The sequence below is a fragment of the Neophocaena asiaeorientalis genome, unplaced genomic scaffold (assembly GCF_003031525.2).
Source record: "Neophocaena asiaeorientalis asiaeorientalis breed wild unplaced genomic scaffold, Neophocaena_asiaeorientalis_V1.1 scaffold296, whole genome shotgun sequence".
NCBI classification, from domain to species: domain Eukaryota; kingdom Metazoa; phylum Chordata; class Mammalia; order Artiodactyla; family Phocoenidae; genus Neophocaena; species Neophocaena asiaeorientalis.
Genome location: NW_020175084.1, coordinates 2,187,388 through 2,201,542, shown reverse-complemented (window position 1 = coordinate 2,201,542; position 14,155 = coordinate 2,187,388). Strand labels below are relative to the sequence as shown.

At 36.8% G+C, this 14,155-nt stretch overlaps 1 protein-coding gene and 1 pseudogene across 5 annotated transcripts in view; one reads left to right on the top strand and one right to left on the bottom strand.

The window, feature by feature from the left end:
- Positions 1 to 14,155, bottom strand: part of MAPK10 (mitogen-activated protein kinase 10) — a 338,212-nt gene that overhangs the window by 280,578 nt on the left and 43,479 nt on the right. The gene's annotated exons all lie outside the window — the stretch shown is intronic.
- On the top strand, positions 2,087 to 2,931 carry LOC112412479 (protein FAM204A pseudogene; annotated as a pseudogene).

Sequence of the window (14,155 nt, the reverse complement as noted above, 5' to 3'; positions counted from 1 at the left end):
AATAAAACTACCATACAGTCCAGCAATCCCACTACTGGGCATATACCCTGAAAAAACCATAATTCAAAAAGAGTCATGTACCACAATGTTCATTGTAGCACTCTTTATAATAGCCAGGACAGGGAAGCAACCTACGTGTCCATTGACAGATGAATGGATAAAGAAGATGTGGCACATATATACAATGGAATACTACTCAGCCACAAAAAGAAATGAAATTGAGTATTTGTAATGAGGTAGGTGGACTTGGAGTCTGTCATACAGAGTGAAGTAAGTCAGAAAGAGAAAAACAAATACCGTATGCTAACAAATATATGTGGAATCTAAAAAAAAAGGTTCTAAAAAACATAGGGGCAGTTCAGGCATAAAGACATAGACGTAGGGAATGGACTTGAGGACACGGGGAGGGGAAGGGTAAGCTGGGATGAAGTGAGAGAGTGGCATGGACATATATACACTACCAAATGTAAAATTGATAGCTAGTGGGAAGCAACCACATAGCACAGCAAGATCAGTTCGGTGCTTTGTGACCACCTAGAGGGGTGGGATAGGGAGGGTGGGAGGGAGATGCAAGTGGGAGGGGATATGGGAATATATGTATATGTAAAGCTGATTCACTTTGTTATACAGCAGCAACTAACACAGCAATGTAAAGCAATTATGCTTCAATAAAGATGTTTAAAAAAAGAAAAAGAAAACAACCTGGGGAGTTCCCTGGCAGTCCAGTGGTTAGGACTCTGTGATTCCACTGCCTGGGGCCTGCGTTTGATCCCTGGCTGGGGAGCTAAGATCCTGCAAGCAGTGCAGCCAATTTAAATAAATAAATAAACAAATAAAGTGAACACATGTCCCTAGCCTTTAAAAAATATATGAATGAAACTTCTGATTATGAAAAATTGAACGTTTGAAATGAGAAATTTCAAAGAATGAATGTCAAAAACTCCATTGACAGATGAATGGATAAAGATGTGGTACATATATATAATGGAATATTACTCAGCCATAAAAAGGAAAAAAATTGGGTCATTTGTAGAGACGTGGATGGATCTAGAGACTATCATACACAGTGAAGTAAGTCATAAAAAGAAAAACAAATATCGTATATTAACATATATATGTGGAATCTAGAAAAATGGTACAGATGAACCGGTTTGCAGGGCAGAAATTGAGACACAGATGTAGAGAACAAATGTATGGACACCAAGCAGGGAAAGCGACAGGGGGTGGTGGTGGTGGTGTGATGAATTGGAAGATTGGGATTGACATGTATACACTGATGTGTATAAAGTGTATGACTAATAAGAACCTGCTGTATAAAAAATAAATTAAATTAAATTAAAAAAAAAAGTCGAAAACTTCACTGACCTGTGAGGCCCATGGGATTTCACCTACTACTTTCCCCTCTTGCCCCAGGCCTCAGGGACTTTGTGCTGACTGCTCCCTCTGCCTGGAGCACACTGTCCAGATTCTGCTCCCTCACTCCCTCAAGTCTGTGCTCAAACCTCCCCTTCTTACGGAGGGCCTCCCTGGCTATCCCATGTAAACCCATATTCTCCGACCGACATAGCCTCCTTCCCTGCTTTATATTTCACCATAAAGTTTTTCACCATCTAACTTGCTCTACTTTTAATGTATGTGTTTTGGGGGGAGGTATTTGGTCAGTTTTGCTCACTACACTATAACCTTCTTGAGGGCAAAGATTTTTTTCCCTGTGTTCACCACTGTCTCTCTAACATCTACTGCAGTTTCTGGCACATAGTAAGTGCTCAAAGAATATTTGTCAAATGAATAGTTTAGAAAAATAACTCTGGCTCCAATGTATATTATTTGTCTATTATGGCACAAAAGAAATAGAAAAGATACGATATAACATATCTCTTTGTATTATACCTTCTGGCATCAATATATAGCTTCATATTAGTAGTTGTATGTTCTCAGCATTTCCTTCCTCCTTTTCTCTCTTACTAATAACCCAAAGACTATTTTTGCCCTCCCCTGATCAACACAGAAACCAAAACAAAGACTCAAAGTATTAACAGGGGTCTTAAGATGGCTGCTGGACGGCCAGCTATGGACCGCAGAAAAGATGTGGAGTGGGCTGCCTCCTCCTGGCCTAAATTAAAGTGATGTTGAGTTGAATTCTGATGATGAAGCCACAGTAGAGAGCTCTGAACTTAACTTAGAAGAAGGTAAAGAAGATGGGACCATTACAAACACAGAGGTCTCAGATATCCCTACAGATGGACCAAAAACTGAAGCAGAGGCAAATGTAAATGCATATGAAGAGTGTCCCTCTGGAATTTCCTTAAATATGTGGAATAAATTTCAAGAACTGCATACAAAACATTCTAAACAGAAAACCTCAGCTTCAAGATCCAGAAAGAAAAAAAGAAAACACTCCAGAAAAGGTAAATTGAAGAATGAAGAAGAATCTCAAAGTGAACAGTCCTCAAGTGAAACCCAGTGGAAGGAGCTTACTCAGTATTTTGGAGTCAACGATAGGTTTGACTCCCCTGTTAAAAGGAAAAAAATTGCAAAGTCGGGCCTTGAAAAGAGCATAGACCAGGCTGTGGAAGAGTGGAACATTGAGAAGGCTGAGGAACTCAGCAATGAGGTAGCTACTCGAGAGCTTGGTGCAAAAATTGCCAAAGTGATTGCCTGCCACAACTTTGTAAAAGCCAAAAAGGATGCTGAAAATTCACAGGTTGCTCAAAAAAAAGAAGAAACTTGCCTGGGGGTTTAAAGCAAAGAAGAGGTGAGAAACCAAAAGCAACACGGGATATATGTGACTTGCCAGAGTTCTTCAAGACCTTTGAGACTTCACTTGAGTCTTCAGTTGCTTAATTTACTGAAAAGATTTTCCTGTTCATGTTAACTAAGTCGGGAAATTGATGGAAATAGAAAAAAATAAGCATAAAATTTGGAAGTTGATTATCAAAAAAAAAAGTATTAACGGAAATGCAAAACAGAAAATTCGGTTGCAATGTACACTTTTTTTCTTCCTGCTCCTAAAGATTAGTTAAGGCCATATTTGTGGGAAGCAGAGAAGAAAGTTCAATAGTGACTAACTAAAAAAGAAGGAAGGGCTGAGGCCTCAGAAGTAGGAGGGAAGAACAGGACCATCTGAAGGAGCACCAAGAAGCTAAAAGGAGCCAACCCTGGGTGGCCCTACACTGCACACTTTGCCCTAAATGGAGAGATGGACCTTTTTGTGAGGTAGGACATGAAGAAAAGCTTTACGCTTCTGATAAAATGGAACCGAACAGAACCACGTAGGAATTTCCCTAATAGATGAGATTTTTTTTAAACGAGAAAAATTAAAGAGCAGTACTGACTGGTGAGCATAGAACTGGAATGCAAACATAATTTTCTTTGCCTATAAACTATTTAATGGCACAAGGAATCTCATGCCAAAGGCTTGGATAAGACAAGGGACCTAATCCACTCTAAGAAGAAAAGCACAGTCAAATTCTCATTAAAGTTAGAATTTTTAATAATTCCTACTATCATTTCTTCTTCAATAACAAGAACTTCTTATATCTTAGTCATTTGATGACCCTGAAAGTGCAATTCTGATTATTCCTTAGAACACTTTTTTGTAAATTCTATTCCTAGGACCTCTGCCTCTAGAAAAATTGTCTTCTTCTATCCTTGGTATTGGAAGAGATCAATCTCAACCTGCCAAAGCAGTGGTAATCCCCCAGAGGGCTTGTAAAACAGACCGAAGGTGGGCCCCACTCTCAGAGGTTCTGATTCATAGGCTTGAGTTGAGGCCTGAGCATTTGCATTTCTAACAAACTCCTAGGTGATACCAGTGCTGCTGGTCCAGGTACCACACTTTAAGAACCACTGACTGAAGTATTGTATTTAATTTTTAAAGAGTTATAAGCATCTTTGGCTTCAATTAGCTGCTTTGTCTCTCTTATACAATTTGTATCCTTAGTTGCTGGCACAGGGTGGGCTCTCAGTAAATATTTCTTGAATGAATGAGATAGGCTTGTTTCCAAAATCATACAAAAACAATCAGATATCATTACACCCATATTGAATTTTTTACCAGTTATAAAGATAGAACTTCTACATCATGAACATACTTTGTAAATGAAAAAGATATTTATAGAATAAGGCTGATTCACTTTGTTATAAAGCAGAAACTAACACACCATTGTAAAGCAATTATACCCCAATAAAGATGTTTAAAAAAAAAAAAAAAAAAGAATAAGGCTTAGTTTTCTGTGTTATTTAATAAGTTGAGACTTTTATTTTATGCCATAAAAAATAGGTGTTAAAATACTTTCTTTAATTATCCTGAGCTAATGGGAAAGTTGAACTGATATATAAATCATTAACCAAGTCAACGAAAGACTAAATGACATCACTGCTTGCAGTACCAACCCAAGTTTCACAGTAGTTCAGAAACAAAAAAGGAAGGGAGGGTGCAAATACTTGAGGCATCGCATCATATACAGCAATATAGCAAATGCTGAAAACAAAAAAACCTGGGCTGGATCATCACCATACACTTGTCATACGCTAAGGTTTTTGCACAGATGCCATATTTGTATGCAGTAGCTGGTTAACAGTAACAACATGCAGTAAAGAATATTTTATTAAATAATATTTTTAATTTTTTAATATTATACTATGTGATACACAATTACATTTGGGGGTTATTAAAAAAAGAGACTGTCATTTGAAACTAATTTGTTTCTAAAAGAGGAAAAAGAAACCAGTAACTATATCGATGACTCAAATGATGGTGCATCATACGCAAAGAATCAAGTAAGCAAGTGAAACAAAAATTTAAAAACCCTTTCTACCCTAAAACTTAATACCAGGGATTTATTTTCAGCAGAACCATACCATCTATCACGTTAATTTAATGTTCATTTGAACTTTATTATTTTAATTTGATTGGTATTTAATTTGTAAATCTGTTGGCTTTATAATAAAAACTATAAACACAAAGACGTTATATAGTGTTTTATGTGTGTACATATTTAAATAATTTTATTTTTAAAAAATGTTTACTGATGAGAATTTACTGATGAGAATATTGTCCCTGTAATTAGTTCCATAGTCATTATCCAATGTTATCATTGTCTTAGCCATCTTTCCTATCTCTAATCTTGCCTCTATTCCTTTCCCTACATTGCAGGAATATGCAGCCAGCGTGATAGATATAAAATATAAATCTTATAATGGCCCCTTCCTCTGATACACTTTGCAATGGCTCCCTCTTTTTGTCTGGATAAATTCTAGGTTCCCTAAGATGACATAGAACATCCTTCATGACCTGGCTCCTTCTTATCTCTCCAGACTCATGGCTGACATCTCCTCACCTCCACCCGTAGTCACTTGGACCACTAGTGATTCACTATGTTTGTTCTCTTTTGTACAAAGCCGTTGTTTGAGCTGTTCCATCTGCCAAGAATGCTAGTCCCGTAATCTCACTGGACTTGCTTAACTCCATGTTGTTCGTAAGACTCAGCCTGGATGTCAATTCCTCTCTAAGTTTTTGCTGATCCCCTCCACAGCACTCTAGATTATCCATAACAATATTCATCACACTCAGTTATTATGTTCTGTTTTCTTATTTGTGTTCCCCAAGAGTTTGTGGACATTTCTAGAGCAGGAGCTGTATCAATATTAACATTATTGAATTCCTCCCAAAATCTTGGCATACATACACTAAGCAAACTTTTTAAAATATAAGAATAAAACTCAATGATAGAATAAATAGGTCTGAATTTTCTATAATTTTTTTTTTTTTAATTTTTTTTATTTTTTTTTTTTTTTTTTTTTTTTGGCTGTACTGCACAGCATGCGGGATCTCAGTTCCCGGACCAGGGATTGAAACCACACCTCCTGCAGTGGAAATATGGAGTCTTAACCAATGCACCACCAGGGAAGTCCCATGAATTTTCTACAATTTTTAAATAAATCGAGCCGCTGTCACATTAACCACCACTGAGACCCTCCTCTAGCCATGAGGAAGATTGGAGTGCTGAGTAAATACCTGAAGCCATTCCCCAATGATGCCTTCACTCCTTGAAGACACTAAATACCCAAGTGCTTGAACTAAGAACTGCTCCACTGTCTCCTGCCCTGGGAGCTCCATGAGGGTAGCAACTGTATTCCACTGCATCTGAGTGCCAAGCACATGGTAGATGCTTAGTAAACATTGGTTGCCTATTGTAACCTAATTATGGTTACTGACAAGCCTTATTTCTGGCCATTAGTGCACGGTCAAATTTAATTCAGACGGCCAACTGGATATTGGTTCCTGAACTCTCAGAGACTCACCCAAATATATTTTTACTCCCCATCACCTTCCCTTCTGTTTTTGTTTTCTTCTTCCTTTGTACTCAACTTCCAGAAACTTAAGGCAGATGATGGGCAGAGTGGTTTTGATTTAGTTTTTTATTTTTCTTTATGGAGAGAAGAGGTAGGAAAGATGAGAAATTTGGAGAAATGAGGATAGGAAAACTAGAAAGACATTTTCAGCTTTCCTCCACCGCCCCATCAAGCCAATATTAACAGTCAGTGCTAACGTAACCTCTAAATTTCTACTTATAAAAAAAGAAACCTGAAGGGCCTACCAATTATTTGATTACTTGTGAGATATGACCTCCTTGTTATGTGTCTACAATTTGAAGCAATTTGTTAGTGCAATAAATAGGAACTAGCCTAAAATAAGTAAATTAGTTTTTCAGAATAAAAGTAGTAATAATAATACCTTATTCATTTTGTAACTTTAAATATGTGAATATTCATGAAACGGAATTTTTAAAGTATTTTAAATAAAAGCTGAAAGGAAAAGAGATTACAGACTTGATTTTGGCAGCATATAGATATAGCAATATAATATTAATATTAATTTATCTAAGTACTTTGTAAATTTATTATCCAGATTTCCTTTCTCTTAAACTATCAAGACTAGCGGTTAAAGGCAAAAACTAAAAATTACTGTTATACTACTTACAAAGAAAGGACCTGGGAAGAGGATTTAATTATAGTATTTGAGAGCAGAAACACTACCCTTAATCACTGTTCATGAATTTGCTAAACTGGAATATAGTATGGTAAACACTGTTCAAATCTTTCAAAAGAGATACTATACATTTCTTATTATAAGAAGTTTATGAGGCTTAACTAGTTAATATATGTAAAGAATTTTAAGATGAAATGTTTCCCTCCCTCCCTTCAAATGTCACTGAAATCACTAAACAAGTGACAATCAATACTCCCTTCTTAAAGTCTGCTGTGCAATTATCTAACTTTTCCATGTTAGAACTAAAATTTGAGCCCCATATCCATGAATAAAAATGTTCAGTTCTTTTTTAAAAAATACCTATAATATTATTCAGATCAATTTGGAGTTTTCAAAGACAAAAAATGCCCATCCTAAGAATGATATTATTGAGATTACTGGACCACATTCACGTTCCAGAATTTGATGTAATACACAAATACCCAATTTAAAATTTCTCTACAATGAGAAAAGATTTAGAACAATACAAAATATTTATTATTTATAGAGCAGCTTCAAAACTCCATGTGGTATATTTGTACAGGTTTTTTTTAATGTCTCTCTTAAAAGAAATGGGATATTTAGGATTGATTATTCCTGGCACTCATTTTGCATATTTGCCTTTCGACCCTCTGGAATTTGAGGCTACTGGCAAGATAACTATGTATCTCAGCTCAGACTCTGGTGGCAACAAGTGAGAGTCTCGAGTGACAGGCTCTCTCTCTGTGGCAACATCTTGAGGTAAAGATAACAAATTTTAAAAGTATAAGAAAATAAGCTAAACCTAAGGGGAAAAAAGCAGGGGAGGAGAGTGGAAATGAGGAAGGCATAGAGTGTAATTCTGAAAGGTTCTGAACAAGTTCCGTGAAAGAGCGTGAAGCCCCAGAGCAGGTTTCCTCAACCTTGGCACTGTTGACGTTTTGTGCCAAAAAGGTCTTTGTCGTGAGGACTATCCTGTGCGTTGTAGGATGTTTAGCAGTATCCTTGGCCTTCACTTACTAAATGCTGGGAGCACTCCCCATCCCACCCCACCCCCCCGCCAGGTTGTGACAATCAAAAATGACTGCAGATATTGCCAAGTGTACAAAGGGCAGTGGGGGGTGGGGCAGCTAGGGGAAAGGAGGCAGACAAAATAGTCTCCAGTTGAGAGCCAGGGACAGAAGCTGGCACAAGGAGAAGAGCATCATCGGAAGTGCCTACATAAAACAACCCTTGGGAGCTTTGACTGTGACAACGTAGAGGGAATGGCCAATCAAAGAGTCAGAAATGGCAAATGATGCCACCAAAAGCTATGATTAATTGTATCCACTAGCTGGGGAAAAAATGCTGATGGTAATAGCTGCCTTTGAGTGGCATCTCCTACCATAAGTACCTGCCTGTAGAAGCTCCACAGCAGATACCTAGCAGTGAGGGTCATGGTAGTCAGCTATATGCTCTTTAATGAAAGGAAGAGTCTAATAGCTTCTTCCAGGAAACTTGATGGGCCTAAATACCAAAAACTTCTTGCAGGGGATTCACTGAGTTTCATTTAACTCATTAAATATTTATTGAGCACTCAGTGTGTGTCAGGCCCCGTGCTGGCTATCAGGAATGCAGTCATGAAAACAGTCTACCCTCAAGGAACTTATGCTCTAGAGAGAAATATAATTACAACAAATCTGGTCTTCAAATTCCTGGTATAGGGTGTGACCCAGTCAGAGAGGATCCCAGTTCTCTACACCGATAACCACCACATAACTAAAACTTCAAAATCATAGTACTCTTCATTATTAAAGAGCAAAAACTGCTTAGCTTGTTTCTCTATTCAAATGCTCTTATTTTTTTTTCCCCTCTCATTTTAAATTTCTCAGCCATTTCACTGGCATTTCAGGCAGCTGCTTTTTCTCCATTTCAGAGCAATCAATATATGAACATTTTAAATAGCAAAAAAGCACTTCAGTTGCAAATGTATTTTTCTGCTGGCAACCATGTGCATGATCACTTGGATTTACATGACGATGCTGGCTAGCCAAAGTCAATGAGCCTTCCTGAAAATGCATTTGACACAGTGATGACCGATGTGCTGTCATTTCTCATTTAGGCCCAGCTGCCTAATAATAGCAAGGTAACATTATTAATAAATTACTGGCATAGCTAGTTAGGGAACATACAATCCAATTACACATAGTTTTTAATTCATTACAGGCAAAAAGCTCACTGCTTTTCCATATATGACTCCCAGGCCCGTCTTCAGGGGAATTGAACGACACAGCCTTTATAGACTAGTCATTGGTATTCAGAATAAGAAGCAACTGCTTGGAACAGGAAGCACAGAAGCCAGGCATTTGGCAGCATCACACAGAGTTCACTGTGGAAGTCAACCGTCAAAGAGAGCAGGCTGACAGTAACTGGCCTCTGTTGCCATGGAAACAGCAGTGAGCTGTGTTAGTAAATAGTTTGGGTTCTCTCACCTGCCAGGATGTAAATTCAGAATTTACTGCTGATTTTTAAGTCTACCATTTGTAGGTGACCTATTTATGAAGTAAATACTAGAAATCACTCTTTGCTTCAGAAGAAATACCCAAACATTCATAAGAAAATCTGAAACTTAAGGTTTCCAAACAAAATTAAACTTAATTGTGCAGAATATCTGACAAAAAAAAAAGTCTATCTCTTCATTCTAATGGTTGCTTATTTTGCCGAAAACTAGTTCCTAAAAATACACAAATAAAATTAAAATTTAAATGTTAAAGATGTGTGGATAATCCTAACGACTTTTCCAAATTCAGGATAAGGAGTCAAGTCACTTTTTAATTTTATTGAAGCCATAGTTGTATATTTCAAATTGTAAAAAAGCTGTATTTATTTTAAATCTCTCATTCTCACTTATAGCCAAATGAGCTAAGTAAGACTGTCTCCTGCCCACTTTTTTTTTTTAACATCTTTATTGGAGTATAATTGCTTTACATGGTAAACAATGGTATGTTAGTTTCTGCTTTATAACAAATGAAGCAGCTATATGTATACATATATCCCCATATCTCCTCCCTCTTGAGTCTCCCTCCCACCCTCCTTATCCCACCCCTCTAGGTGGTCACAAAGCACCGAGCTGAGTTATTTGTAGTGAGGTGGATGGGCCTCCTGCCCACTTTTAACTCAAACATCCCCTTATGGGAATTCCTCTCTCTTGATAATTACAATAATTATTATCCCTAGTTTACAGATATATAAAGTATGACAGAAGAAAAATGTCCTGACTACAGCAATTCAGGGAAAAAGCCATAATGCAAGCCTCTAAGTCTCAGCTCTCTTAATCTGTATCTCTTCTAGGTCATTCTGGCTTCATTAAGTGTCTTCTTTCAACTATTTTTCAATTTCATGCTAAATTATATTTTCCCATAAAGTCTACAAGTATAAGAGTTATTCTGGGGTTTTTCTGCGAGAGGCCTACTCTCCCTCATCACCAAATGCTAAAACATGCCCACCACCCTCTTCTGTGATTTCTACTTTCATTCATCAATAAACATTTACCAAGCAAATGTCTGTATGTCATGTTGTATATGCTTGGCAAAAAAGTAGATGATACAAAGACAAATAAAACATGTTTTCTGCTTTTGAAGAGCTAGTCTAGTGGGAAAAACAGAAATATAGATACATATACTACAATTTGCTAAGAGCTGCAGTAGAAGTAATAGATTAAAAGTGCAATGGGAGCATTATGAGGCAAAAAAGCTAATTTTGCTACCAAAAATAGAAAAGGTCTCACTGAGAAGGTGGTATTTTCATCATATCTTAAAGAATAAATAGGAGTTTATACATGGTAGTTGAAGAGGCAGATACTAAAATATACTTTTCAAAAAGTTAAAAACATTACTCTCATTCATATATAAAATGAGCATGTGTCAAATATTTTTTGACTTACAGAGATTTATACCCTCTGCTAGATAAAATTCATTTTCATTGCCATGAACAGGAATTGTTTGTATTGCTATGAATAAGAATCATTTGTACTGCTATCAGTTTTCTACACTTAACTTCTACCACTAAAGAAGTGTAAAACAGTCAGTCAATAGAAAAATCAATCAACCCTGCACACACCTATAGAATCAAAAATCTCCAGAGGATCCTCTAGATAAAATCCAGTAAGCCCATTTCCAAGTCGTTTACAATTTTTTCTGACAGTGGAGGCATTCCAAATTTGGGGGTAAATATGTTAAAAACAAAGAGATATAGAAAAGTAAGTACTTGGATATGACTGAAGATGAGGCATTGGGAGGATAAAGACATCAATGCGGTCGTGGAAAGAGATTAAGATTACACTGGAATTGTGGGCTAGGGGTCAAATTGTGGAGGATCTCATATGCTATGCTAAAGAGTTTAGACTTTGCCCCAAAACAGTGGGAAGCCACTGAAGGATTTTGATCCTTAAAGTATCAAGCTAAAAGATGTTTTCTGTCTCCTCACTCCTAATTCTGAATTTATTCAAATCTGCAATTTCTACATATATGGCTTGTTTTGGAGTATTTATTAATACAATATTTATTTTTTTCCTGTTTGTTTTCTAACCTTTAAAAATGTCTCCATTTCTCTCCCTATTTCCATCCATAAATGTTACCCTAGGAAAAAGCCATGTAGATTCTAGAACTCAAGCAACTGTCACTGGATTGTTTCTAAGATTACTCTCTTGAGAAAGATTATGTTTCCATTATGTAAGAATATAAAAATCATTTTCAGTAACTAAATGATAGTTACTCATATACTAAAATTAAAATGATTAAGAATCAAAGAAAAGGTAATTCTGAAACATGATGGTAAAGCAGGAGAACAGATACATGATTTCGTTGTTGATTATTTCACAGTTCAATAAAAATTAAAATCAAAACTGACACTGTCATTTCTTTTTAAGACAAACAGGAGTCTCTATTAATACTCATTACTTTTAAACAATCAAGTAAATGAAATCAATTTTCATGCCTAATATCACAATTTAAAATATAGTTGACCCTTGAACAACACAGGGTTAGAGTCGGTCACCCTCCACACAGTGGGGAAAATCCACTTATAACTTTACAGTCGGCCCTCCATACCCACGGTTCTGCATCTATGGATTCAACCACAGATACTATAGTACTGTATTTATTAAAGAAAACCTAGGGGCTTCCTTGGTGGCGCAGTGGCTGAGAGTCCGCCTGCCGATGCAGGGGACGCGTGTTCGTGCCCCGGTCCGGGAAAATCCCACATGCCGCAGAGCGGCTGGGCCCGCGAGCCATGGCTGCTGAGCCTGCGCGTCCGGGGCCTGTGCTCCGCAACGGGAGAGGCCACAACAGTGAGACGCCCGCATACCGCAAAAAAAAATATATATATATATGGGTCTCCCTTTATATACCAAGTAATATATGGCTAAGAGACTTGATAAAGTGTGAAGGTTTCTGATAAACATGTATAGTTTGGCTCCTCTATTAGTAATTTCCTTACAAGCAACATAAATATGATACCAATAGAACGTCAAAGGAGAAGTTGATTCTAAAATTGCTGGCAAGCTGAAAATTCATTGAAATGTTTTTGCCTTCCTAAGCTTGAGTCCTGTTTTTAAAATATCGTTCACTTCCTTGAGGCACTATTTATGATGGCTTGCTCTCCGTTGTTATTTTTTTCCTAATTTCTCACTGTGTGATTTAGTGGTTTTTCTTCTCAAGGAAGATTCTTTATTCCTTTTCTGCTATGGAATGCTTTTCATGAAAGCAGCCTTGAATTATTTACTCCATACCTCCTACTGTGGCACATTACTTTTAAGATGGGCTGTTATGTAGGTTTCTTGTGAGAGCCCAAGTCAGGAGCAGGCTCAGAGATACAAAGTAGGAGGAAGCCAAATTCCCAAGTGCTATATCATATAGTTTAGATGATATAGTTTTAAGTTACACACACACACACACACACACACACACACAATTGTGAGCGTTGCACATATTTGTCCTCAAAAACAACATCTCTGAGAACATGATAATAAAAATAACATATTTATATTCCCTGAATAGTATAAATGTGTTAACAACAACAAAAATGGCTAAACATTAATAATGAAGCTTAAGGATAAAATAATATTACACAGAAAAAAGTTATAAAATGGAAATCTTAGGCTCTTAATTTTCATTAGCTTTTGTAGATAATCCCAGGTGAATCTCTATCTTTTCTATGATCATGGCTGCACACATTTTTTAAATGGCACTGACCTTACATTATGGGACACCCTTGAGATAACTCCTGCATGGAGTTTGAGAACTTCCATCCCCAACATTGCCCCTAAGAAAAACTTTTTTAACTTGCCAAGAGAAAATGAGACTTTAAAAGACTGTGACTAATGATGCCAACTTCTATTCTCCCCCTTTGCAGAGAGACCATATAGTTTAGAGTTTCTGCCACACACATAACAGTAGACACACTGAGGCTCTTTACTTCCTAGATAGGCTGCTCATAACTTTTTCTGTTATAAATTACACTGAATAAATATCCTTATGTAATTTTTGATTACACACACATTCTAGAAGTGGAATTTCTAAACCCAACAGTGTAAACATTTTGCTGTTCCCTTGCTAAATACTGCACTGTCAAATTACCTTCCAAGAATGTTGTACTAGAAAAGTCTCTGCCTGTTAATTTTACTTATATGTATGTATAAAGTTGCTTTCTAAGGTAAGTAAGTGGAAGTGTCTAACTTTGGTAAAGCTATACATTTTCGATGCTGAGACAGATATATCGAACAAGCAAAATTAAGTGTACAGAGATCACTCAGCCTCAAATGCATATTTGCATTAAAATTTCTTCACCTAGGGACTTCCCTTGTGGTCCAGTGGTTAAAACTTTGCCTTCCAATGCAGGGGGTACAGGTTCGATCACTGGTCGGGGAACTAAGATCCCACATGCCTTGCAGCCAAACAACCAAAACATAAAACAGAAGCAATATTGTAACAAATTCAATAAAGACTTTAAAAAAAAGTGGTCCGCATCCAAAAAATGTTTTAAAAAAAAATTTCTTCACCTAGACTTTTGAAAAAACAATTTTAATAACTTCTGATATATACAGAAAAACAAAATTAAATATCAGTTTCTTCCCCAAAGCAATACAAATTGCACACTTAAGACTTC